General features: G+C 41.6%; 2 long non-coding RNA genes across 2 annotated transcripts in view; one reads left to right on the forward strand and one right to left on the reverse strand.

Annotated features, from left to right (window-relative positions):
• Positions 1 to 2033: 2033 nt before the first annotated feature.
• LOC110262069 (uncharacterized) overlaps positions 2034 to 26921 on the forward strand; it is a 49874-nt gene continuing 24986 nt past the window's right edge. Inside the window, exon 1 of the long non-coding RNA XR_014813692.1 lies at positions 2034 to 2216. This is a non-coding gene — a long non-coding RNA (uncharacterized LOC110262069). The remainder of the gene's footprint in view (positions 2217 to 26921) is intronic.
• On the reverse strand, positions 19476 to 24349 carry LOC146400367 (uncharacterized). The gene is made up of 3 exons (XR_014813554.1): positions 24031 to 24349; positions 23604 to 23832; positions 19476 to 21393 (listed from the first exon to the last, which is right to left on the reverse strand). It is a non-coding gene; the product is annotated as an uncharacterized LOC146400367 (long non-coding RNA).

Consider the following 26921-nt stretch of genomic DNA (forward strand, 5'->3'; position numbering starts at 1 on the left):
TCCAATTCAACCCCTAGCCTGGGAACTTCCATATGCTACAGATGCAACCCTAAAAAGGAAAAAAAAAGAAAAAAAAAAGCTTATCCTTAAAAATCCTTAGCAAGGCAACTCACTGGAGGCTGACAGGAAATCCACTGCAGCCCTTTTCTCCTCCAGTGTTGGAGCAGATGGATCTTGCTTTGGTTGGGCACCCGGGGAGGATGCTGGCTTGCCCTGGGGCCAGGTTGCATGCAAAACAGCTCCCCCTTTGCTCCAGCTTCGCACTGTGATGAGGTAAGAGTTGACATTGGACAGCCATGCAAATCTACTGAGAGGTGGTCGAGTCACAGCCCCGACACTCATCCCCAGGCATGGGAACAACAAGCGGGATTTGGGTAGGGATCAATTACATTCCTTGCATGGCTATTTCCATATCTCCCTGTCCCTCTTTCTTTCTTTCTCTCTCTCTCTTTTGCTTTTTACCTAAGAGTATATCTTTAAAGTTTAAAAAGTTAAATGTACATATAATAGAACTCCCCTGAATATGCACTGAACTCTGTCATTATTTTTAAATTCCTCTGCTTTCAGACTCAGGATTTATTAGCGTTTCTGACTGATGTCCCCATTTATCCCTAGAGCTCAGAGTCACAGAGGCTGATAGACAGTGATGCAAGTTTGCTGAATGGCTGACGTACAGTCTAGGCTCTGAGAGTCATTGATCCTTACTTGTGTCTGCTCAACTCCACAGGGGACCACAGAGCTTTCCTAGGTGGTCTGGGGCTGTCTCTTTTGTTCAAAAACATTCAGCTTTTTCCTCTGTCATAGTGAATAATTTATTTAATACAGTCAACTCTGGTCAGACACACAAAAAATTATTTGGGTTTCCTCACAGATGAGGTAAGTGAAGGTTTATTCTCATGACAAACTCTCTATTCATTCTGGTACAGATTTCTCTTTTCAACAGTGCCAGCTATTAGGTCTTTTGGTTTGGAAGTTGGGCATGTGGTGCACCCATGTTGACCAAGGGAACTCCTAAAGTGTAGCATGGAGCTATGCAAAGAGCAGAAGACTTACAGCCAATTGAATGTGACTTACATGCCAAGCTTTAGGTAATGAGAGCTGATACTTACCATAAGCCAGATCCTGTTATAAGAGCTTTTCATATATTAGCGCATCCTTAATCTTCCTCCAAATCCTATGATGTAAGGCTATTATCATTATCTCCATTTTGAAGTAGTGGAAACGGAGGCAGAGAAGTTAAATGACTTGCCCCAGGGCACTGAGCTAGGAAGTAGCAGAACTGGGATTGGAACCGAGGTGATCTGGCTCAGTTCCTAAGTGTTTCACTGTGGCTTCTCTGTTTTCCTTCGCTCTATCTCATTTAATCCTCATGAAAACTCTAAACAGCAACTGCTATTATCTACCATTCAAATATGAAGTTACAAAATGAGCTCAAATTCACCTGTTTGTATGAGAAAGATTCAAAGCCTGGGTCCAGATGTTTCCAAAAAGCACTAACTGTCAAAACACTGTTTCAAAGAAGGACCTGAGTTGAAGCTGTGACTATGCCTCATGCAAGCACCATCGCTTACTCTTCTGGAGCCTCGGTTTCCTATCTATAAAGGTGTGAGGATAGAAGCAAGTGAAATAAGTATTAATTATTAATTTATTCCTACTCATTATTCATAATAATAAGTGAAAACATTTCTTTCCAGTGTCCCTGGCAGGGAGTAAGGGAGCATGTTTAGATCGTTCTCCTTTTTTATTTTCCCAGAAATGATATAATGAGCTTCAACCTAGAAGAGTCCTTTCCTAAGCATGGAAGTTACTTCCCAGGAGGGACTTGGGTGCTGAAGTGCTTGGATCTGCCTTATTAATCTATGTGGTAGAGAAGTTTCTCATTTTCCTGACTTTGCTTGGAGCCCAGGCTCAGATACAAACTGGAGGATAAAAGGAGGCTACTTAAAATAACACCAGCTATTTTTATAAAAGTGATAAAATATCTTGAGCAAGAGAAGTGGCTCTTAAAACCAGCCGCTATGGTCGCTCCTCTTGATGAAGAAGGTTTATTCTCATGACACATTTCATAGCTTTATAATCTGGGCTATTAGAAAACAGAAAGCCCAAGGAGCATTTATGACATCTTATAAGGCTGAGGTTATTTTAAAACCTCATGAAACCATGGACAAATATTCTTCAAAATCTGAAAGTATGATTCTGGGAGTCTGGGTGTGGAGGTAAGTGAGAGCCAGACTTGATTGTGAAGAATGGGATTTGGAAGTGATAATCTGGGACTAATGCAGTGAATGGTACCAGTGTAGACTGATTTGCAGAGTAGATGGGGAGGTAGGCTGGGTCCAGATACTAGCAAAGGACAATTAATTTGGAACTTAGCATCATTTGCTCTCAATAGTTCATGGGACCATGCTTATACTAAATTCCTAGATCCATTATCTACTGCTATGAAATGGTTCTGTTGGTTGGCTGTGTACATTTGTGTGTTTTCATGGAGCTAGAGGGTTGGCTGGGGGTTGGGCTCATCTGAGACAGCTGGTCTTTTATCCTCAAGGAAGCTAGACTGTGCTAGGGTGGAGGCGTCATTACAAGAGGATGAGCCCCAAACATATCAGCTCCTTTCAAGTTTCTATTTCTGTCATGTTTGCTGAGTCTTATGGGCCAAGGGAATTCATGCAGCCAAGCTCAGACTCAGTGTAAGGAGATGTCGCAAAGCTGTGGATACTGGGAGATCATATTCATGGAAGGAGATTAATTTAATCATCTATGATAGTTCGCTCTCTGTTCGCTCCTATAAGCAAATACACTCATCCCTTTTAGGACCTTCAGAGTCTCACCTAATTATGACATCATGGAAGAAACTTATGAACGCATTATTTGAATCTGGTCTAGATGTTTATGAGGCCATTTGGGTGCAGCTCCTCTTCATCTACAAACCTGTGAATGAAAAAGAGACATTCCCTGACTGCTTTACCCCATATCCAAAAGTGAAACAGAAGACAGGGTTAAGCTGACTACAGTAGAAAATCTCATTCAAAAAGGAGAGAGAGGTAGCATGTGAGGGCCATTGGGCAGTGACATCCGTCACCGCACTGATGGCCAGGGTTTATTCGGCTAACGTGGCTGGCCCCTTTCTCTTGAACTGCTGGGCGTGTGTCCATCCCCAAACTGTGTGCTCAATGGAAGAGGATGACCTTTCCTGAGACAGGAGGATCATTCTTTGGTCAAGGGCATATGAGTGGCTGAGCTTCCCTGCTAGACCCTCCAGAAAAGCTCTCAAGGTCTATTTGTAGGACAACCTTGTGTGGTCAAGCTTCCAAGACTCCAGACACATCTAAATGAAGTGCTGCCTGTGGGAGGCTGCCCTTCTTTAGAAAAACAAAGTGAGATAAAATGAAGCAAATACAAAAGAAGAGGCGTAGGAGGGGCTCAGAGCAGTCATGGATCCATAAGATTTCTGAACTCCAGCCAGGGACACAGGGTCAGGGTTCCTTAGTCTAAAGTAGGGAATGATGCTTGATGAGGTCCCGGCTCTGCCCCTGGGAGTGGCCTCCTAACCCATTGTTCTCTGTGGCTCCTGCCTCTACCCTCCAGTCTTTCTTGTTCTGAAAGAAACAGTCTGTCTTTGTAGCTAAGAAGCTTTCTCAACCTACTTCCTGCTTGTAGAGCCCAGAGCCTCTATTCATTTTGAACTATCTCTGCCCCCGTAAGTCCAAGCTGATACAAAGCTTTTACATGTGGCCACTCGGTGGGAATTCTATGAATCTGACTGGGTTCACCTCATGCCCTTAAAGTCACGTACATAATTCTTTTTGAGACAGACCTCTCTCTATTTTGGGCTGAGCGTCAGGGTGCTGTGGGACCTTGCCTTGAAGATTTTTAGAAATTCTTTATTCTAGTTGAGAGGGTCTAACTAGGCACTCTGCTGACTCCGTCTGAGGTCTTAACAAAAGGTCTTATAAATAAACTTCTGAGTTGATCTCAACCCTGAGGTCATTTCTCACTTTTTGAATGTTTTACTGACTTAAAGATGGTGAATGTGAATGTGAAGTAGTTTTGTTTTGCAACCCATTACCTCCTAGTTCTTTTGCGTTTTCTGAACTTCTCCTTGCAAACCCAACAGTTGGCACTTTCACCACTCTGCCTGGAAATCTCCTGAGTAAGACGTACGAGTCCATTTTCTATCTTCTCAATTAATACAGGCAATAGTTTTGCCAATTGGTTTTATTGCACACCATGAGCCACTATCTTCCCAGTCCCCAATGGCAGTTTGCACACTCTGGTAAACAGAATAAAGACAGACTCTTTAAGAGATCCCTGTCCTAATCCTCAAAAACTGTGACTCTATCAGCTTACCTGATGAAGGGAACTTGGCAGACTTGATTAAGGTAAGGATTTTAAGATAGGGAAATTATCCTGGATTATCTGGCTGGGCCAAATGTAATCACAAGTGGCCTTATGAGGGGAAGGAAAGAGGGAGGGAGGCAGAATAGGCAGAGGAAGAGGGACAGATACTGATTTAAAGATGATACCCTAATGGCTTTGAAAATTGTTGAAGTCACCACAAGCCAAGGAGTGCAGGTAGCCTCTAGAAGCTGGAAAGAGTTAAAAATTTTTTTTCCCCTTGAGCTCCCAGAAGGAAGGCAGCTCTTCCCTACACCTTGATTTAAGCTCTGCGAGACTCCTTTTGGACCTCTGACATTCAGAACTGTAAGGTCATAAATCTCTGCTGTTTTAAGCTACTAGGTATGTGGTAGTTTGTTATAAGAGGTGATTGGATCCATCCATTAGTGAGTTCAAGTAGACAGAAGCCCGAGTTCAGAGACTCCCAAAAAGGATCTGAGCTCAGAGAAAAAAAGGTGGCATTGTCTTTTCTTTTCCTTTTTTTTCAGAGCCCAAGCAACGCAGTTGGAATTTCTGCCTTTTTACCATAAAGTGCGGTCGGCATAGAGAGGGGTTTAGTTCTCCACTAAAACTTCTGTGAGCTATTGGTCTTTGGTTGGATATTTAAGGCATTTTCCAGGTATCTTAGTGCTAAGTCCATTCTTCTTCTCCACTAAAACAATTTACAAATTCAAAAAGGATATTATTTGGTGATGCAGCCTGGCAGAGAAAGTATTATGATCCATGGAAGTTAGCATAGCTAAAATTTGTATTATCTTAAGCATGAAATTGTAATAAATCAGTGAACAAATGAAATTGGTGTGATAGAGTCATAACCTGCAAATATTTTGTCTGTCAGTTTCACGCTTGGGTGGTTATTAATGATAGCTATTAACGCATTCATGTGGAAAGACACTAATTCCTTTTTTTTAAAAATGATTTTTATTTTTTCCTTTAAAGCTGGTTTACAGAGTTCTGTCAATTTTCTACTGTACAGCAAAATGACCCAGTCACACATACATATATACATTCTTTTTCTCACATTATCCTCCATCAAGCTCCATCATAAGTGACTAGATATAGTTCCCAGTGCTATACAGCAGGATCTCATTGCTTATCCATTCCAAAGGCAATAGTTTGCATCTATTAACCCCAAATTTCCAGTCCATCCCACTCCCTCCCCCTTCCCCTTAGCAACCACAACTCTGCTCTCCAAATCCATGATTTTCTTTTCTGTGGAAAGGTTCATTTGTGGTGGATATTAGACTCCAGATATAAATGATATCATACGACATTTGGAAAGACACTAATTCCTAACAGAGATGTAGCAGCTTTCACTTAGTACCCTGGAGTTTGTGGAATACTAGTCAATCAACACACTTGAAGGCTGCACGTTTACTGGGGAGGCTGCATCAGGGACAAGCCTGCTCTTTTACTTTGCTTACGAACAAGAACAACCCAGGAAAGAGTCAGAGCCACTCTGAAAACTCTAATGGCTTGACAAGTGGACACACGAATAATTTATAATAAGCTGCTCGAGAGTTTCTAATTTAATTTCTTATTCTAACTACTGTGAGAGTTCAGGGTGTCAATGTGCCTTGGGAATATTAAAGTGAAAATGAGAATTATAAGTAGAATTTCAGTCTTTTCTGAAGATTGAAGATGCCTCTTGTTCATAAGTCTAAGATTGGTCTTTTATTAGTGGATAAAGAAATGCTTCTTGAATGTGCCAAGGAGTATGTGTGTGGTCAGCCAGAGGCTCACCTCTGCACTGGCCATGCTGGGTTAGAGGAGGAGGATTACTGGGCTGTGGGCAAGGGCAGGAAGCCGGGAGGTGCTGATAAATGTTTAACAACATTTACCTCTCAGGAAAAACAAAAGCCCCAATTAGTAGCATTTGCTGATATCCATGGTAAAAACTCCCACTCTGACCAAGTTCAAGCTTCCTAACTGACCATCACTGAATACAAATTTGGGGAGGGATGCATCTCATTGGTTTTCAGCAGCTGGCACAACGTGGCATCAGCATTTCCATCCCCTGCAAAGAGCTTTCAGGGACAGAAGCCATGCAGAGGTCATTTCCATTTGGAGCTCTTCTAAACACCTGTGTTTGGACTTTAAAACATCACAGGCACAATGAAGGTTAGCTGTTTAAGGATTTCTCTTCCTTTCTTTTGTTCTTTGATTTTTTTTTTTTTTCTCCTGAGTGTGAAAAGTAAATGAAAACATCACTGATAACATGGGCAATGCTGTTTATATCCTCCTGGATACACATTCCATTAAAAACCATTGAGACCAAGGCCTGGACTACCTCAAATCTGGGGATGCTTAATGAAGCAAATGCACCAGATGACAAATCCATGTAGGTGACTAGAATCCCTGCTGGATTTTCTTTTTTCTTTGTTTTTGTGCTGAACTGTGATTCCAGCCTTAATTTTTAGAGACATGTTTTATGAGAGATTAAAGGCCTTTTTTTTTTTTTTCAGTGCTTCATTTAAGTCAATTATGAGTCAGTTGACATTGCCAAGAAGTCTTTGAATATTTTATGATGTGTACCAATGGCACTGCTAATTGGAGATGGTTCTATTCACCTACTCTAACTTTCTATTTCTCCGGTGCAGCCTCCCAACCCCATCAATCTTAGAGCTGCTATGTTTAAAAATTATCCTGAAACCTTTAAAAACAGAGAGAGAATCAAAGATTCATGTGCTGTGATCTCATTGTTCTGAATCCCTTAAGGTGGATGCTGAAAGTGTCAGTTCTGCTCTAGATACTTTGTGGGGTGGGGTGGAGTTTACCTTATCAGGTGTCCCCCTCCCAAGGCTGTGCTTAGAGGCTTGAACTGGCTGATCTGAGAAGCATGTGCTCTGTGTATTCCCTACAGAGCAACCATTCAATCATCATTTGAGGAGGATGGTGGTGTCAGAACCTCTGAGGAGGCCTAAAAGGACCCAGCTCCTGTCAGTTCTTTGGAAGGAGTGGAAGGCACTATGTTTTCTTTTGCCCCAGGCAACAGCCTGAGCCTATATCATCTACTATAACCCAGTACTAAAAATAGGGACAGGGTGGGAGGGATAACAGAGCCACAGGACCACCACAATGTTTAGAACAACATGCAATAACTAATATCATGTGTTCAAGAAAGCTTTTCTTGGGGGCTTATAACAGCTAAAAATTTGAAGCCCATCTAAATGTCCCCAAACAGGAAACTAAGAAATTAAATCATGTTTAAGTAATCCAATGAGATTCTACGTAACCGCTAAAAATGTATTTATATGTTAGGATTCTGTATATTATGTATACATAATAATGCATATCATATGTTACATAAAGGTGTATTTATGTGCTAGGATTCTCTGGAGAACACATATACACATATATGGAGAGAGGGAGAGAGGGAAAGAGACAGAGAGAGACAGAGACAGAGAGATGTATTGTAAGAAATAGGCTTACATGATTATGGAAGCCGAGAAGTCCCATGACCAGCAGTCTGCAAGCTGGAGGCTCAGGAAAGCCAGTGGCGGAATTCCAGTCCAAGTTTGCAGGGCTGAGAACTAGGGGAGCTGATGGTACCAGAGAAGATCAATGTTCCAGCTCAATCAGTTACACAGAAGGAGCGAATGTGGGCTTGGATGATGCCCATCCACGCTGTGGAGGGCAATCAGCTTTACTCTATCTACCAATTAAAATGCTAATCTCATCTGGAAATGCCCTCCCGGACACATCCAGAAATAACGCTGAGCCAAATATATAGGAATCCCGTGGCTTGGTCAAATTGACACACAAAATTAACCATCATAATTTATTAGCCAAAAATGCATAAATGGTGTATAAATAACATTTATAGTACATCTCATTTATGTGAAAGATATATATGTGTGTGTGTATGTGTATATACACACGTATGTGTATGTGTATATACATACATACATATACATTTTACATAAATGCATATAAATGACTGGAAGGATTAAGGAATTGGGGGATTATGAATACTCTCTTTTCTATTTTGTCTATCTACATTTGTACATCGAACAGACACCATATAATAACAAAATAATGACAAAACCTTAAAAATAAAAAAAAATTGTTGTAACTGTTCAGTTTAAGAAAGATCTTCATGAGGCTCTGACCATTACCCCTGCCTTCCTAGACTTAGTCTGTCATCCTCATTCTATGTCTCCCTTTCCCCTCATGTCCATCCTATCTTAAGGGAAATGCACCATGAACCGCATGTGGTAGACTGAATGGTTTTGCTGTCTACACTTGAGGATTCTCCTTAGGACCATATTGTGAAGATGGAGACCAGGGTATCAGAGTTTCCTCGTGAAAGTCAGGAAAGCTAGAAGTATTTAAAAAATAAAATGCTAGAGGGGTGTAGAAAAAAAGGAGTCCTCTCACACTCTTGGTGGGAATGTAAATTGGCACAGCCACGATGGAAAACAGTATAGAGGTGCCTCAAAAACTAAAAATAGAACTACCGTAATATGATCCAGCAATCCCACTCCTGGGCATAGAAAACTATAATTCAAAAAGATACATGCACCCCTCTGTTCATAGCAGCACCATTCACAATAGCCAAAACATGGAAACAAAAACCTAAATGTCCATCAACAGAGGAATGGATAAAGACGATGTGGTACACATATACAATGGAATACTACTTAGCCATAAAAAAGAACAAAATAATGCTATTTGCAGCAACACAGATGGACCCAGAGATTCTCATACTAAGTGAAGTCAGTCAGAAAGAGAAAGGCAAATATCATATGATATCACTCATATGTGGAATCTAAAATATGACACAAATGAACTTATCTACGAAACAGAAACAGACTTGCAGACATAGAGAACAGACTTGTGGTTGCCGGGGCGGGGAGCGGGGGGGGGGGGGGGGGTGGATGGTGAGGGAGAGGGAAAGATTGGGAGTTTGGGATTAGCAGATGCAAGCTATTTTATATACAGCATGGATAAACAACATAGTCCTACTGTATAACACAGGGAATTCTATTCAACATCCTGTTATAAACCGTAATGGAAAAGGATATGAAAAAGAGAAAACATTCCTGCGGGGGCAAAAACGTCACCACTGCAATCTAGCGGCTGGTGTGAGGGTAATGGACCACCCCTGTCAGCATCCTCACTGACTCAGACCCCCAGGCCTTGCTCTCAGTTTCCCTTCACATTTCTTCCCTCCCTTTCCTGATGCACGCTCCTGCCACGGGAGATGGCAGCGCCTGGAGAAATCCTCCAGCAGCTAATCAGGATGCAGCCGCGGTCAGCTCAATCCTACTTAATGTCTATGTCAGCACATCCCTCGCCTCCTCTAAGTCTCAGTCCGAGAGCTGTGTTTTTAGCTTTCCGAAATGTAAGCGTGTCTCAAGAGGAGGATTAGCCAATTGGCAAAAGAACAAAGAATCAATTTAGTTTAAAAGAGTTCCTTTAATGGCGGTATTTTGCATCCCCGGTAACTTTCCAAGGCGCTGTGTGCTTTTGTCCGGAATCCTGGGGGGCCCAGAGTGGGCTCCCTTTTCCTAGTGAGGCAGAGAGGGGTTGCAGTGGACCTCCTGCTTTCTGTCAGATGAGAAGCTGAGCTGCAAAGAATAAAACTTTGAAACTAGTTGAAATGCGATGGCAACTACTTAGGGTGTTTCTTGGAGGTTTTAGCTTCTAAAAAGAAGAAAGGAAATTGTCAAAACCTGTAGGGAGAGGATAGTTAAAGAATTTACAGCCTTGCCTATAGGCCGACTAATTGATTACGAGAAATGATCTAACAAGGTCCCCTGGTACTGAAATATATTCCCTAGCAACACAGGGATTCACACTGATGTTTTAAAGTAAAAAGTCTCTTATTGCATGGTTAGCCAAATAATTAGGACGTGTCTCTTATTTGAAGCAGAAAACTGGATCTGGGCAGCATTATCTAATAACTGAAGTCAGGAATAATGCCAAAATCTGAGTTACACGAAGAATGCATTGATTAATTCCTTTATGTCAACACAATTTCCTCCCATGCCCAGGATCAAATGACAAATATGATTCTAGCATTTTTGTTTGTCTGTTTTGCTCTCCAAGAGGTTAAAATGTAAAGCAATAAATATGCTGATAAAAGCGAAAACATACGTATGCTCTATTTTCTGAACACCTCCTAAATGCCAAACACCAGGTATGGGTAATTTCTCTTCTGTATAATAATTGTGAAATGTAGACTAGTACTCCCACTTATCAGATCACCAAACCAAGGCCAATGAGTTTCTTCTTCCCCAACACCTTCTAGCGTGGAAGTGGTTGAGCTGACTTTTGAACTCTCTGGCTATAAAGGTGCCTGACTTCCCATAAGCCACATGACCTTCTAGATATGTAAACAGCATCCGCATATAAAGAGAGAGTTGTATTTAGAAAATCTCGGAGTGAGAGAGAAATTACCTAAAAAGCATTTGTTCAACAGGCAAGTGCAAGGTGAATCTGGTATGGAGGCTGGAGAAAGGAAGTGCTGTGTCCTGAACACTTCTAAGCCATCCTACCACCCACGTAGAAAGGAGAAAGGCAAGGTTAGATGATGGACAGAAACCTCAGATTTGGGAAACAAGACAAAGGATTTAGTCATGAGTTCAGGAGGCTGGGTCCTTGCAGATATTTGACATTCTATAAATATTTTCCAAGTGAGGGAGTGGCTTACTTCAGGACATGGATGCTAAGGATCTAGATGGAGGCTAAAATTACTGGGATGAAGCATCCAGGACTTTGAGTCCCATGTACTTCTTACACTGCTTGGTACCTGGCTTTATTTAATCTAGAAAAAATAAATCCAACCTAGGTTATTTTAAGGCAGGGGTTCTGCAGCAGAATTTCATGCATAGGCTTAGCTGCGGAAGGAAGTTCTATATGGGGGAGGGGTGTCAATTGCAGGGTCTGCGCACAACACAGTTTTTAGAGTGTATGTAGGTTTTTTTCTTTTAAGAATGCTGAATTTTATTTTATTTTATTTATTTATTTTTAGGATTACAATTTTTTTATTCCATTTTTTATTGTGGTAAGATACATAACATAAAATTCACCATTTTAAGGTTTTTTCCCCCCACAAAATGTTGGCTATTTTCCCCATATTGTACAATACATCGTTATAGCCTGTCGTACACCTGCGAGTTTGTACCTCTCACTCCCGCACCTCTTTATTGCCCCTCCTCCTCTCCCACCATCAACCACTAGTCTGTCTTCCATATCTGAGAATCTGCTTCTTTTTGGTTATATTCACTAGTTTGCTGTAATTTTTAGATTCCACATGTAAGTGATATCAGAGTGTACACACATTTCAACAAGGAAAGAGAATCCATAGCCTTTATCAGATTCTGAAGGAGGGCTCTGAATTATTTTAAAAAATGTAATGATAATAATAAGATGAAGTAATGTGAGAACGAAGAAGATTCGGAGACTGGTTTTTCCATTTTATTGACTTTCTTCTCTCCATCCTCAAAAATATAAAGTTATTTTTGCCTGCATTCCTTTTTTTTTTTTTTTTTTTTTTTAATGCTGTCGTCTTTCCCATCACCTCGGCATTTTATTCAACTAACTTTCCAGCATCCTTTGGTGCCAAGAAGTTTCTTCAAGTCTTTTCTGACTAGTTTAGGTCCCATTGATTTAATTTCTTCCTTATCTGAATTCCTATAGAACTTATAGTGTATCCTATACAATTTACCACGGAATTATATATGTCCTTGTTGGTTCATAAAGTGGACCTTTTCATGCTAATAGAGTAACAGATCCCTGGGCACATTGACCACTCTGTAGATGAGTGGCGGAGAGCATGGCTTAGTCTTTTTCCCTTACCATGTGCCCTTGGGCAAGTTATTAAATCTCCTTATCTCTAGGTTTTCTCTTCTATAGAATGATGATAACAACAGAACCTTCACCATTCAGTTGATGGAAGGATAAATGAAGTCATGCTTAAGAAGGGTGCTTAGCACAGTCTCTGTAAAAACAATACTCTGATTTTAACTATTACAGCATATTTGTTATTACCTTCTGTTTTCGCTCTTCTACCACGGGGCCTTCTCTGCTCTCACCTTTGAATTATGAGATACTGCAGAGCCTGCATTTTATGTCTTTTTCAGAATAGAAAATTTACCCTCTTGGAGGCAGGGTTTCAGGGGCTTCTGAGGAGTCTTCATTTTTATACAATTGATTTTCAAGTAAGTGATTATGAAAATAATGACTGTTTGTGTCAGGAACCTGAAAAACAAAGTGTAGGAAAGGCCAAGGAGAAAATGAAAATCGCCCAGGAGGACACTTATTGGAGAGGAAAGTGGTCCTTTGGCTACTTCAATATAAAATCCCTCGCATTCAATTCAATCGGAAGAGCACCCATGGTGCCCCAAATACCTCTGTGCAGGGTGGAGCTGGAGTCACACCCAGCTCCCTTTAAGGACCTCGTGGTGGAGGAAGGGCCCCAAGGATGCTGCTTCCTTGAACTTGGGCCCCCACCTTGAGGACTGTTGGAATGAGGTCCCAGCCTAATCAACATCTGAGGGCTTTGGTGAAGATAGAGGCCTTTCCAACCCCAACAACAGGCTAAATAAAATGTGAAAACAGTCTTCTATCCTTTGTTTCTGGTAATAGGCTCCAAAGATAGAGTTCAGCTAAGACGGAACAGCATGGCAGTAAGCAACGAATGGCAAGGGTGTACTAACTTGCCTTTTCATTTGGATGACTTGGGGAGGAGGCCATTGCCAGAAAGACCTGATGCAGATTGGGGCAGACTATTAACCAGCTGGGCGTCTCCCCCAGGGGTGGGGGCGGCAATCACCCTTACCAAACTGCCTATGACAGGTTGTACAAAAGCTATCTGCTGCTACTAGCTTTTGACTTGCCACCAATTTCTTCTCCTCATTTCTGATTATTGTCTTCATGCATAAAAGCATCTGTAAGACATCTGCCTTTATTCTTTGGGTAACACGTGCTTGGGAGGAACTTACATTTTCAGGGGGCAATTGAGGAAGAAGAGGAAGCAGTGAGGTGGCAGCAGCCAGGAGGTTACAGATGAGTTTGGCAATTTACGGGTGTGCACCAGGCCACCTGGTTTCCAAGTGATTCCAGGAAACCAGGGAGCATCTGTGGCTCACATTAGAACTTGAATCTCATCCCCAATTCCAGTCCAGGTTGTGTTACTGCTTTGTACTGGGCTCTCTGTGTGTGGGTGAGACAGCTGCAGTGCAAGTGTCTCCACGTGGGCCCACCCCACCCACCTGCATACCTGACATCCGGCATGAGCAGAGCAGTCAGAGAAAGGAAACAAAAAACCACAGCCTGATGAAACCAAACAAAAATTGCACCCAGTATGAGGGAAACATACAAGCTAGAGAGGATGAGCAAGCAATCGTAATGATGGGTTCGGGGTCAGCGCTGTATTTTACATTAAAATCTGAAAATACATTCCTCTTGGTTAGGAAGAACTAAGCAGCTCCTTGTGAATGGTCCACAGCTGCTCAGATGCTGATTATCTTTCTTTTCTGCAGGCATTTTGGGGAAATATGCAAGGAAAGGAAATAAACCCCCACTGTTTGAAATGCTTCCCTACTTCTCCTTGTCTGCTGGCTATTATCACCTCACACAGCTGGTGGTTTACTGTAGCCTTTTTGTCCTGTGAAGGTGGAAGGCCGGGGAATTTAGAAGGTGCCCTTTAGGTGCTCTTTCTCCTCTAAGGATTCAGGATGGTGCACGTCCATGGCCATGTTCCTTTGGGTCCCTGGAGTAAGTATGATCCCGTCTGGGTCATGTGTGACCTCGGTTCTAAGAGGGCCCCCTAGAACTTGAATCTCATCCCCACCTCCAGTCCAGAATGAAATCCTTCTGACTTTTGAAGCATTTCATCTCTCCCGGCTTTCCCTGGGGTCATGGACTTTGGACTGTGTTGAGGTTGTGTTGTTCTTCTCAGCCCAAACTTCTTTGTCTCTGCTCTCCATCCAGCCCACACATTTCCATACTTGGCTCCTTTCATATAGACCCTTCTGCTTGGGTGCATCCTGGGTGCATCCTGGTTTTTGATGGTGCACGATGAGGAGAAGTCAGCAGTTAGGAATGGGCCATACTCCAGGAATCGGATCAGACAAAGTGGGTTCTTGTCACTAGGATGCTACGTCCTTACCATCTGGGCAGCTTCTTTTAATTCAGAGCCTTCTTATGATGATGAAGGTTACTTATCTGTAAAATGGGACATAATATCTCTACCACAAGGGTGTTGTGAGAATCAAATATGATAACAGATCATTTAAAAACCTATGAAGATAGGAGTCCTCTGTGCTATTGAAGTAATACGTCTCTATTGCCTCTGCTTTGACTCTGTTTGGTGTCAGAAAGAATGTGGATTTCTATTCAAGGCCTCTGTGCTGCTAGGATTTTGGCTTCTAGATTCAGGTTTGAGCACAGTTAAAATGGAGGCTGCCATTAACCAAAGGGTTCCATAGAACCCTCTTGGATGTGTATTTCTGTGGTATCCTCCTATTTTTCCCCATTATATGAGCCTGGGAAAACCAAAGCCATGGCATGAGGGTAATTTTTTATAGAGTGTACTGTGGACAACTCAAAATCAATAGTTGTCTTTGTTGAAGGCACCCAGGAAAGTAGAACATAAGGAATCATAGGGGTTTACTATTGCTTTTTGAGGCCGATGGTAAAACTTTATGGTATCCTCATAAAATGCATGGTTGAGTACAAGTGACATTGTATTTCATTACAGTTTATCATTGTCCAATGATGGATACTACTGCCTTTTGTAAAACTTGACAGATAGTGTATATGTGGTCAAAGAACTGAACTCTGGTTCTTTCCTCCTGGTTGCTTAGGATTTATAAGGTAGCCAGAGGACCTGAGAATGGGATTGATGAAGGGGATGGCAGACTGTGTGAAGGTGGCTGGGGCTTTTCAGAGTTCCAAGGGAGCCAGAAGAAAATGTTTTTAATGATAACTTCTTGCTTAGAATGTTCTTGTCATAAAAGTGGGTAGTGGTAATACCAGTAATAACAGTAAGAGTAGGTGATAATAATAATAATACAAATAATAATAACTGAAGCATATTTATGAAGCACAAAGACTATCCCAGGCTTTGAGCTTATCATTTTACATTATTATGTCATCTGAGACACATCTTACAACCTCCCTATGAGTTAAACACCATTATTATCCCCATTTTATTGGGAAAAAAAAAGCTGAGTGTGAGAGAGAAGACTAATTGTCCAAGCTTATCTAGCTAGTAGGAGGGAATTTTGTTTCATTGGATTGGCAGAAGGTGATTAGTCACTCATCCAACCTGTTTTTGCTTTCCCTTGGGCAAACATTTTCCAGTTTCTAGGCTGCATTTTCCAGTTTCCTATGCAGGTAGGTGTGATCATGTGACTGAGTTCTAGCCAATGGGATGAGAGGAAAATGATGTGTAGAAACCTCACCAGGACCAGGCTATACAACCTCCCATAATTTAGTCTCCATTTCCTTATCCTGTGTGCTGCCTCGACTTAGAGGACTCCAACCTCAGGGGGATGGCAGAGACACCAGGTGAAAGGAGCCTGGGACGCTAAATGATCACATGGAAGAGACCCACCCAATGTGGAAACTTTGCTTTCTAAATTCAACTCTATCTAAGTGAGAAGTAAACTTCTATTATGTCCCACTATTGAAATACTGGCGCTTATTTGTTACAGCAGCTTTTTAGCATTTATCCTTAATCCCCAACCAATATATTCCTGGAAAAGATATCCTATGGAATAGGATATTGCTCTCTACTTCCATGTGTTGATAGGAAGAAGTTCACTTAGGAGGAAAAACTAAATCAACAGACATTACATCTTAAAAATTCATGGTGCCTGAGAAGCCCAGGATGTCTTCTTGGTCTGTTGGAGTTCAACAATGTGTGTTATTATAACACACCTTCAGTCTTTTCTTCCTTCTTTTTTCCATTCTTCCTCTCTCCCTCCTTCCTTTCCTTCCTTTCTATTAAGTGCTAACTGTGTTCCAAGACAGAACACCTGCACTGTGGTAGAACAAAGGAAGGATACTGACCTGACCAGTGAGGGGCAAGGAAGGCTTAGAGGAAAGGGGACCAAGAGGGATTTCTCGGGATGTGGGACTTTTGACGTAAACCTAGCAATTCCAATGCAAATCTGGATGAGTTAGGAACCCTATGTGGAGGTATTCTCATTATTCTCAAAGATGAGCAGGAGTTTGGGGAAAGTATCTAGACCAAGGGCTGGCCTGAGTGCTGGAGGAAAAAAATACAGGACGGCACTGTGGAAAATGAGGCTGGAAATTTAGGCGAGGGACACAATGTGAAGGGCTTTGTAACCACGCTAAAGATCATGGAAGGGTTTTAAGCAGCTGAAGGGCTGATGGCATAGACTGAAGGAACAAGATAAGGAAGTCACTGCAAATGTCCAACTTGCATCAGGTAGAGAGGAGAATCCATTTATTTATAAGGCAGAATCTTTAGTACCAGGTTGTTGATGAAACAAAAGCAGAGAGAGACACACATACAAACACACACACACAGAGAGAAGAGAGCACAAATCCAGGATGACTTGCAGGTTCTTATGTGAGTAATTTCCTAGTGACTATAATTTGGCAGAGAGCTTTCCTTTCTCCAAGCCTGTTGTGCTGTTCCATGGGCCGCTCCCCTGGGAGAGCAGCTCTTCCTTTGAGGGTTCAGCAGGGTGCTTTCTGCACTGTAGTGCTGGTGCATTGTAACCACTGAGGTCTCTCAATTAAGGTGACAGGGATGGAGTAGGATAGTTGCATGGGTAGCCGTGGGGATACCAGTGGGGGGACCGTGGGTGGAGAGGGAGGCCTTAGGAGCTGCGGGAGATCACTGTGGGTTGGTGATCGCTAGGGAGGGCCATCAGAGGAGGCAGGCTTGTTTGACTCGTGGAGGTACAAGATGTTTCAGGTCACTGGGTGGGGCATGGGGTGAGGCCTGCATTCAGGTTCAGACAGAGGGCAGGAGTTTAAGGACCACCCTTCTGCTGATTTGAATAAGCACTGTGACAGTCCTAGTTCCACGTATGGGGTCAAATATTCTCTAACCAGATACCAAAGAGGAGCTACTACTCAAAGAAAGAGGAAGAGGAGGTCTTTTCCCACCCCCACTTCCCTTGGATTATAAAAATGTAGCCCACCTAATCCTCAGGGCAGAGCCTTGTTGCCTGCCTGCTTGTATCTCTCACAAGTAACTTATCTCTTTTTTGTTTGTTTTGGTTTTTTTGCCTTTTCTAGGGCTGCTCCTGCGGCATATGGAGGTTCCCAGGCTAGGGGTCCAATCAGAGCTGGAGCCACCGGCCTACACCACTGCCACAGCAACACGGGATCCAAGCCACATCTGCGACCCACACCACAGCTCAGGGCAATGCTGGATCCTTAACCCACTGAGTGAGGCCAGGGATCGAACCTGCAACCTCATGGTTCCTAGTCAGATTCGTTAACCACTGCACCACTATGGGAACTCCCACAAGTACCTTATCTTAATAAATCTATTTCTTGCCTATCATTTTATCTCTTTTTGAATTTTTTCTGCTTGGAGGCACAAAGAACCTGGACCCCAGTAAGTCCAGACACTAGGTGAGTAATTCTAATTTGAAAAACCATAGGTTCAAGTTCCAATCTGGGTTTTGCCTCAGTTTGAGTCTTGGCACATGGGTTCGAGTCCCAACCTGTGTTCTGGCTAACTTCAAGCCATAAGTGCGATCAGTTTCAAAGTGGTTAAAGAACTACCTTAGAAAGGCAGACTAGTGCTAAGAAAATTAAGTGCTAAGAAGAATCGGTATTTAGAGTTGAAAGTCATCGAAAGCTTGGCTTCAGGAAAAGGAAATTTTGACTTTTGCTTTATCCTCCCACAGGCGCCTTGTAGAAAAGGACACACCCAAGACCTCTCCTCTCCAGATTCCATTCCACCCCCAGACACCCATCCTAGCACCATTTCCACCCACTGCTTATGAAAAGTGGCTCTCTCAGCACTCCAGATGTCTGCACCTGTGATTCCATTGTCTTCTGGGGCTGGTGGGGCACTTGCACTGTTCCAGTCTTTGTATTTACTTTGCATCTAGGATCTTTGCACTTCTTCTCACAGCCTCCCTGGGAGGTCAGGACAATCCACAGGCAATTGGAACCAGCATTAATGTAATACTTAAAGCAGTTAAATATTTTTTTTCTTTACCTGTGAGCTAGTTGAGGTCAGGGACTGTATTTATTATTCCCTTACCTGTCCGGCATAGGGCCCAGACACTGTGAGATGCCTCAGGAATGTTTGTAGGATCCGTGGATGGCTTGGTTTCTCCAGGGAAAATAAAACAAATGGCAGGAAGAAAAGCTGCCTTGAGAGCTAATTGCCTAAAATCAACTTAAGCACTTGGGGATGGGGAAACCAAAGGACTCTCTTTCCAAGTTTCTCTATTTTTTAATATTTGACCAAAGTGCTATTGTAATCTATCACATTCTCTGTTTAAATAAAATAGCATATTTGCACAGAAAAGGGTTTTTGTAAGGCTAGCTCGGTGCAGAAGAGAAAGAGAAAACTGAACAGAAATTTCTGCAAGTTATATGTCTCATTAGATGACCGAATTAGACCTAGAGGTTGGGTTATTGGGCTGTTATTTGTTTCCTATGGTGGCAGCTCGAGCTTAGTCCAGAGCAACTGGTCGTATGTCTTGGCTGAGTTGGGGACATAAACATCAACATGCTGCATGACATCAGTCAATCAATTAATCAATTAAAAATTTATTGAGTGCCTATTGTATTTATGGAAATATGTTGAGAGGGAATCAGAGAAACAAGATACATATAAGATGGATACTGACCTTGATGAATACACATTTTATTTTATTTTATTATTATTATTATTTTTGTCTTTTTGCCATTTCTTGGACTGCTCCCTGCGGCATATGGAGGTTCCCAGGCTAGGGGTCGAATCGGAGCTGTAGCCGCTGGCCTACGCCAGAGCCACAGCAACGCAGGATCTGAGTTGCGTCTGCGACCTACACCACAGCTCACAGCAATGCCGGATCCTTAACCCACTGAGCAAGGCCAGGGATCGAACCCGCAACCTCATGGTTCCTAGTCAGATTCATTAACCACTGAGCCACGACAGAAACTCCTGAATACACATTTTAGTTTGGATTTCAAAGAAGTCAATGCATCTGTTTGAAGAGTTATCTCTCTTCATTTGGCTTTTATTTTGAAATAAACTTTAATGGACAATTCACATATTTTATGGATGTTTATTTCCCTAGTATAGAACCACGTTAATTAAAGTACTTTGAAGCATACCAAATACGAGGAGATTGAGCTATGGAAAATAATTGGTGATTTATCAAAATATATGTGTTAGAGTGGAGGCTAGAACTTCTTTTGTTCAAACGTAAATTTTTCTCAGTCTAGGCATAGGAAACCATGACTAGTGTTGAAAGTAATGAATACTCTTCTGGAGCCTGGTGAAATGCTTGTAATCAAGAAATATATATTACCATGCTATCTTATGTGACTATTAGCTTCTTGCACAGTCTTAGAAGTAAAAACAAACACATCTCTTTTTAACAGTTTCAGCTTATTTGTGACTTTCAAATGTGCACACATTTTAGTTTTCATAGCCATTTTGAGGCTATACTCTGTTTTGAAGTAAAAAGCATAGTAATAATAACAGTAAAAACAATCTTACACTACCAGATCTGAAAAAAACAAAACAAAAAACAAAACAAAAAAATCAACCTAAGAATAAATCATTATAACTTTAGCCAATTGCAGATTCTTCTCTTAAGTATGTGTGCTTTCAATGGGAGTCATCTCATTTCTTTAACTAAATGCAGATACAACACTGGCTATATCTTTTAAAGATGCAAATTAATCAGAAAGACAAGTTTCAAACCGGAAGTTTCTTTAAACGTGGTTGGTTACAAAGGTGTAAATTACTCATTTGAGTTCAGTTTAGAATGACCGAGAAAATAATGGGATCAGGGGGAAAACTGATAACAGAAAATGCCGCAGGCAAATTAGTTGATGCCTTTGTTGGTTTAAGAGGGAACTTTGCAGCCCTTGAAATGTAAATATCCTCCCTGCAAAGGAAGGTGGTAAGGAAGTCACACCCTAGTTGCCAGCACTTACAGGAATAGTAGAGTTCCCCACATTCTAATTATCTCAAAATTGGTTACTCTCTCTCCAAAGGAGTAGCAGTCCATGAAAAAGTGGAAATGTGGTTCATATAAAATCAGTTGCCATTTGTGCCTTTGAAAAGCATTCTTTCAGTCTCGGTGATTTGCACAAAGTATGCAGTTAGACTGAAGCTTAACATGGATCAGGAGGACACAAGGCTGAGGACAATTTAAGAGTAACTGGAAACCTCAGACCTTCACAGCAGAAAGGGAGAAGATGACTCAGAGAGCAGAGGGCAATTAACTCTCACTGGAGCATCAGCAAGACACACCAGGGCTTCTGAATTTACAGGGGTCATGGTCCACCATAATTATAGGTCATGACACCACGTAATATTCCTTTATAGTTCTCTGCTTAACATCTGTTCCTTTGCACATCATTATGACTTTTTTCTTAACCATCCCCTTACCTCTCCAACACAACATCCTCCTAAGATCTCAGTTTCTTGTTTTGCCATCTTATAAATCCATCCTCATAGCTACCAGGGTGATCTTAAAAATGTAGATTTGAACATACCACATCCCTACACACTGTGCTTCAGCATCAAACTCCCTGGCGTGATACAAGAAGATCTCCACAGACTGCTCCTTAAACTACTGGTCTCATCTTTTACCATTTCCCTTTGCTCATGTATGGTCTGGCCATTCCAACTACCTCCACATGGATCCTAACATTTTGTTAATACCAGTCCTTACATTTGTCACTCTTCTTTTCCACCTAGAAAACTGCCGTCTTCTGAGAAGTTTCCCAAGCCAAGATGGACAGGTCTTCTCACACTGAACCTCTCCAGGGTAGGGATGGCTTTTCAACAGGAGCTCTAAGACTTCCTGCATGGTGCTGAGAAGCAGTCAAAAGGGACAAGTTAGAAAAGTCACACCACACAGGAACCAGAGGTTTAACCGTTTCACTAATCATGCAGAAAATCCACCCCCTTGGCACTAGTAAGTGCCAAGTAAGGCCTTTAATTATCATCATCCTTATAATCATAATAATGATAATCATTATCACCACTTGCTTGCTATGGACCTGGCACCGGGACAGGTATTTTTACACGGACCAGCTCCTTTATTCTTCACAATATCCTCATTATCTCATTATCATTAGCCCCCCCCACCCCATTTTATATATGATAGAAATGGGATTTAGAGAATTTATATGACCCGTCCAAGGTTACATACGTAGCTAGGAGGTAGGCAAGTAGGAGTTGACCCTCAGTTGCCCAACTGCTTATTGATATAACACTGTACAGTCTTTTATTTTGACCCATCTACATGTAGGAAAGGACAAAAGGGCAGCTTGAGTTCCTTATAAAGGTTAATATCTGCCTTCCCTATTTAAATATGTGGACTATGTCTCCTTCGCATTTGTCTCCAACATCTACCATTGTTCCTAACATACATGAGTAAATGTTTAATTGAATTCTGAATGAATTTTGGTCAACATGGACATTCTGCCATTTCAGAGTAAAGTAAGTAGTTTAGGGACAAAACATGAAAAGTTTTCTATCTTAGAATAAGAAACCTCAATGGAATGAGGTAGAGCCTAGAGGACTTATATTTATTTGATTCTCATTTGACTTTTAATTTTGTTTCCAGCGTCATCAAAAGGATCAACATCTAAACAAACCCAGTGTTCACAAGGACCCTCAATATCCACCAAGAACTTTTAGGAAATAATTTTTTTTTTCTTAAAAGGCCTAAGTCTTTATTTTTAGACCTAACACTGCACCCAAGTATGTTGGATGGAGGAATTCAATCAAGAAAACATCACACTGTGGTTCCATCTACTGAATTCCTTGTTAACACTGAGGCCCCGTTAACACTGTGGACTTGATGTTGAGGGAAAAGTCTCACCAAGATCCTAGAGATTTTTAGTGGCAGTAGGACTCCTTCAAGGAGAGTGGCTTTGAGTGCTCTGTCCTTTAATATAAAATATCACTCAGCAAGCTGCACTCTCTGATAATTTTTATAGCAAAACATAACATGTTTTCCCAGCAAGGTCAGAAATGTCAATAAGAAGGGACAAATGGACTTGCCCGCAATTCTCAATTTTGAAAACAGTCTGATCTCTTTAGTGCATTGGTGCTGAGGCTTGAAAAGCAAGTATATTTTCAAAGGGGCTCTTGAGGCTGCCCTAGACTTTTAACTAGGACCTCTGCCTGTGCGGTCAGGATGTCCTTTGGGAGATAATGTAGTTTTTTGACCTTGGGTCAGGGGCTACTGGCACAAAGGAAAGGAAAGAGTGTGTTACATGGCTGTCCCTGGTCCCACTTTTGGTTTGGATTTGACAGTGGTTAAAAGAGGTTTGGGGTAAACATGTAACTTCACATGTAACTAATGGACTGTGTTAGTTTTGTAATTGATGCATAACAGATGAACACAAATGTGGTGGCTTAAAACAGCCCTTATTTATTTTCTCAGGGTGCTGTAGATCAGAAGCTGGGGTGGGCTTGTCTGCATGCTTACGGACTCACAGGCTGAAATTAAGAGACAGGACAAGCTGTGCTCTCCTCTCAAGAGTATTTGGAAGAATCCACTTCTGTGTTCATTTGGGCTGGAAGAATTCTGTTCTTGGGGTGTGGGTTCCTTGGGATGTAGGAGTGAATTCTTGCTGGCTGTCAGCTGAGAGTCACTCTCAGCTCCAGGAGGACTTTCCCCTCCATCTTCAAAGACATCAACTGCATTTTGAATACTTCTCACTTTGGAATCTCTCTGACCTTCTGTTCTTCAACCAGCAGAAAAAAAATTTTTTAGCTTTGCAGAGTTGTGTGTGATTAGATTAGGCCAATCCAGCTGTCTTTGTATTTTGAGGTTAACTGATTTGGGACTTTAATCATATTTGCAAAATTCCTTTATAATCAGTACCTATAAAGGGTTATAGATCATAAGTTACAGGTTATAGATTAGTGTTTAAGTGAATAACTGGGTACCAGGGAGCTTTTACAATTCTGCCCACCACAGGACCAATATAAGTGATTTGCTTTGCATATATTACTTATTTAATTTCAACAATCTATAAGGACACAAATGAATTGATAATCCACTCACCCATTAAATGACACAGCTGGTGTTCGATCTCAGTCTATTATAAATATAAAATCTGTGTTCTTCCATGGTAATAATGATAATAATACTAATAAGAACTTCTGCTTTTCGTGTACTAACTCATTTTATCTTCTCAACAACCTTGTGGTGTTCCCTGGTGGCTCAGCAGGTTAAAGATCCAGAACTGTCATTGCTATGGCTTGGGTTGTTGGTGTGGCCCAGGAGATTCCACCTGCCACAAAACAAAACAAAACAGCAAACAGCCCTTAAATAGTACTATTATTGCTCTCATTTTGTGAGTGAAGAAGTGAAAGAGGAGTCATCCAGCTTTCAAGACTCTTTTTAGTGTAATTAAACCACTCCATTTAATCTCAACCTCTTTGTATCAACACTGCATGTGGGATTTCTAAAGAGAACTCAAACACTTTACCAACATCCACCTTAGGCGCTCATGGATTTCCTAGCTTGATTGCTTCTCTCTCAGGCATGGTTTCCTCACCTGCACAATAGGATGAGACACTTTTAAGATGTTCATAGTATTAAAGCAAAAATCATCAAACAAGGCAAGGAAGACTCTACTGAAACGATTTTGATAGGAAAGAGAGGCTGGAACACCCTCTGAGCTTAACTCTGCCAATTCCACGCCATCTATATTTGGTAATTGGCTTCACTTGAAGGTAAAGTAAACTTTGTCACATCTTCATAACCGGAGGTCATTTTACAGCTTGGAGCAAGGTGCCAGGCAAAGGTGGGTTCCTGCTCTCCCAGAGAAAAGAAATCCAGAGATGCTGTATCCTCTTCCTTCAAGATTACATTTCCAAAGGGTGGTTCCCAGGTCCCTGAGAAAGACATTCTTGGGCTGTAAAACTGGCAAGAAGGTTTTAAAAAAGATTTACATCTCAAAGGAGCAAAGAAAGAATTTACAAGTTTTTTCCAAAGTAAATATTTTAAGAGAAGGGAAGTCAGGGCTTAGAGTCAGGAAAAAACTTTTCTCAAGTTTAGTCAGGCAAGGGGGCTGGGGAATCATAAAGCCATCTTGGTCAACTGTGAAGAGTAAACAGATGCTAGATTCTATTGTGCCTTCTAATCTGAAAAGTAATATTCAAGTGTCACTTCCTCCAGGAAACTCTCCTTGACCCTTTAGGTCTGGGTTCTTCCTCTGTGGTCCCAGAGCTCCTGATATGTCATATGTAATATTATGCCAAGCTGCCAATAGCTTAAGTGTCCATCAATAGCACTATAAACAAATATATAAAAAATAGCATACATAGGTACTATAAATATAAGTATGCATAAACAGATTATGATACCTCTATATGCATTAATACGACAGGTGTTAACGCTTACATTGAAGAAGGAATGAACTTGGAAAAATGTTCATGGTAGAGTGTTGTGTTAAATAATGGCCGAATACAAAACACTATGAAAAATTCAATCCCAATTAATTAACACAACAAATGAACAAACCTCCGGAAGCATCCACACCAAAATGACAGTATTTGTCTGTGGATGGTGGAGTAATGGATAATTTTTATTTTCTTCTTTGTGCTTCACCCTGTTTTTAGATTTTCTACAATGAAAATATAAGGTCATGGGCCTCATTCAGTCACCATGACCTTTCCTGACTTCTGTCACCAGAATAAAAAACACAATTTTATACAAAAAACTATGGACCAAAAAAACCACGAAGGCAATTTTTATGACTCCCAGCTTTAATCTAATGGAGGCCGACATGGTGCTTTACAGTGTTTCCTGAGTAATTTCTTATCTTTCTTTTGATAGTGTCCTTCTGGTAGCCCAAATCTGGACAGAGGCCAAAGTGACAAAAAGGGGCTCCATCCTTCCTGATCCATTGTTGTGTGCACAGGCTGGAAGTCCCACAGAAAAGAGGGTTTGGGGGGAGGATGTGTAATAGGATTGTGACTATGACACCATATATGGCCCTATTCGGTTCCTGGGCATAAAAGCCTTTTTGCGTCCCCGATTTCTTATTCTTAGGACATGGGCCTCATTCAGTCACCATGACCTTCCCTGAGTTCCTAGGGACAGGTTCAGACAGCTTTGGATCAGGGAAGGAAGGGGATGCAAAGACAAGGGGGAACAGTCAAGCGACAATAGTGCAGCCTTGGGGCAGGATCCTGGTTCCCTTTCAAGGACGACACATAATCATATAGGCATCTTAAACACTTAAGAGAAAAGCTACACTCCTTATGCTTCTTGTAGAAATGACCACTTTTTTTTTTTGGCTTTTTTTTTTTTTTTTTGCTATTTCTTGGGCCGCTCCCACTGCATATGGAGGTTCCCAGGCTAGGGGTCGAATCGGAGCTGTAGCCACCAGCCTATGCAAGAGCCACAGCAACGCGGGATCCGAGCTGAGTCTGCAACCTACACCACAGCTCACGGCAACGCTGGATCCTTAACCCACTGAGCAAGGGCAGGGACCGAACCCGCAACCTCATGGTTCCTAGTCGGATTCGTTAACCACTGCAAGACGACAGGAACTCCCTAGAAACGAACACTTTAAAACTGAACAGCTTAGAGTCCTTCTTTGTTCTTCTCTCTGGCTTAATTGAACCCTAAACACAATCACCCTAAGCTAAAGATTAGGCATCCTAATCACAGTTGCCTATGGGTTAAAGATGATTAGCTCATGATGTTTTTTAGGATCTTTCCTAGTTTGTTTTAACCTCTGATCAAAATGCCTTTTTCATTAGTACTGTTATTCGAGGCAGTAACCCAAAAAACCACCATTGTGATCATGCTGAGATCTCCTGACTCCAGCTTTAATGTCTAAGATTCCCCCCAAAAAAGAAGACTGCATGTTTGTCCCCAATCCTGATTCCTATCTGAATCCTGGTTTTCTCCTTTTTACTATAAAACTTCTCACAATTCTTTCCAATGAGGGGCACAGTCTTTAGGACATTAGTCTGCTGTGGCCCCACATTTACCTGCCAAAGCAATAAAGCTATTTCTTCTCCTTTACCCCAAACTCTGTCTCTGTGTTTCAATTCAGCACTAGCAGACAGAGGCTGACTTCAGCAAAAATTAGCCTTTCTTCTGGCTATATCTGCATCCTCAGCCTTGACTTCATGTCATCAGTTGATTGGCTAATTGGTAGAAATGTTTATGTGCCCCATTGCCATGTGTGTACCTGACCAAGGAGAGTTGTTCAGAAATGGCATGAGCTGCAAGGGTAAGTCATGAGCTGGCTGTCGCCAGAGGTATTCAAGTAAAGTCTGTATGTCCACTTATCAGGAATGTGATATAAGCCAGCTAGGTACCTTGGTGAGACCTGAGACCCTCCCTCAAACTAGTTCAAGG

The sequence above is a fragment of the Sus scrofa genome, chromosome 8 (genome assembly GCF_054392235.1).
Source record: "Sus scrofa isolate SSC_HxYL_T2T_F1_AM1 chromosome 8, Sscrofa_HxYL_maternal_Yorkshire_Landrace_v2.0, whole genome shotgun sequence".
Classification (NCBI taxonomy): domain Eukaryota; kingdom Metazoa; phylum Chordata; class Mammalia; order Artiodactyla; family Suidae; genus Sus; species Sus scrofa.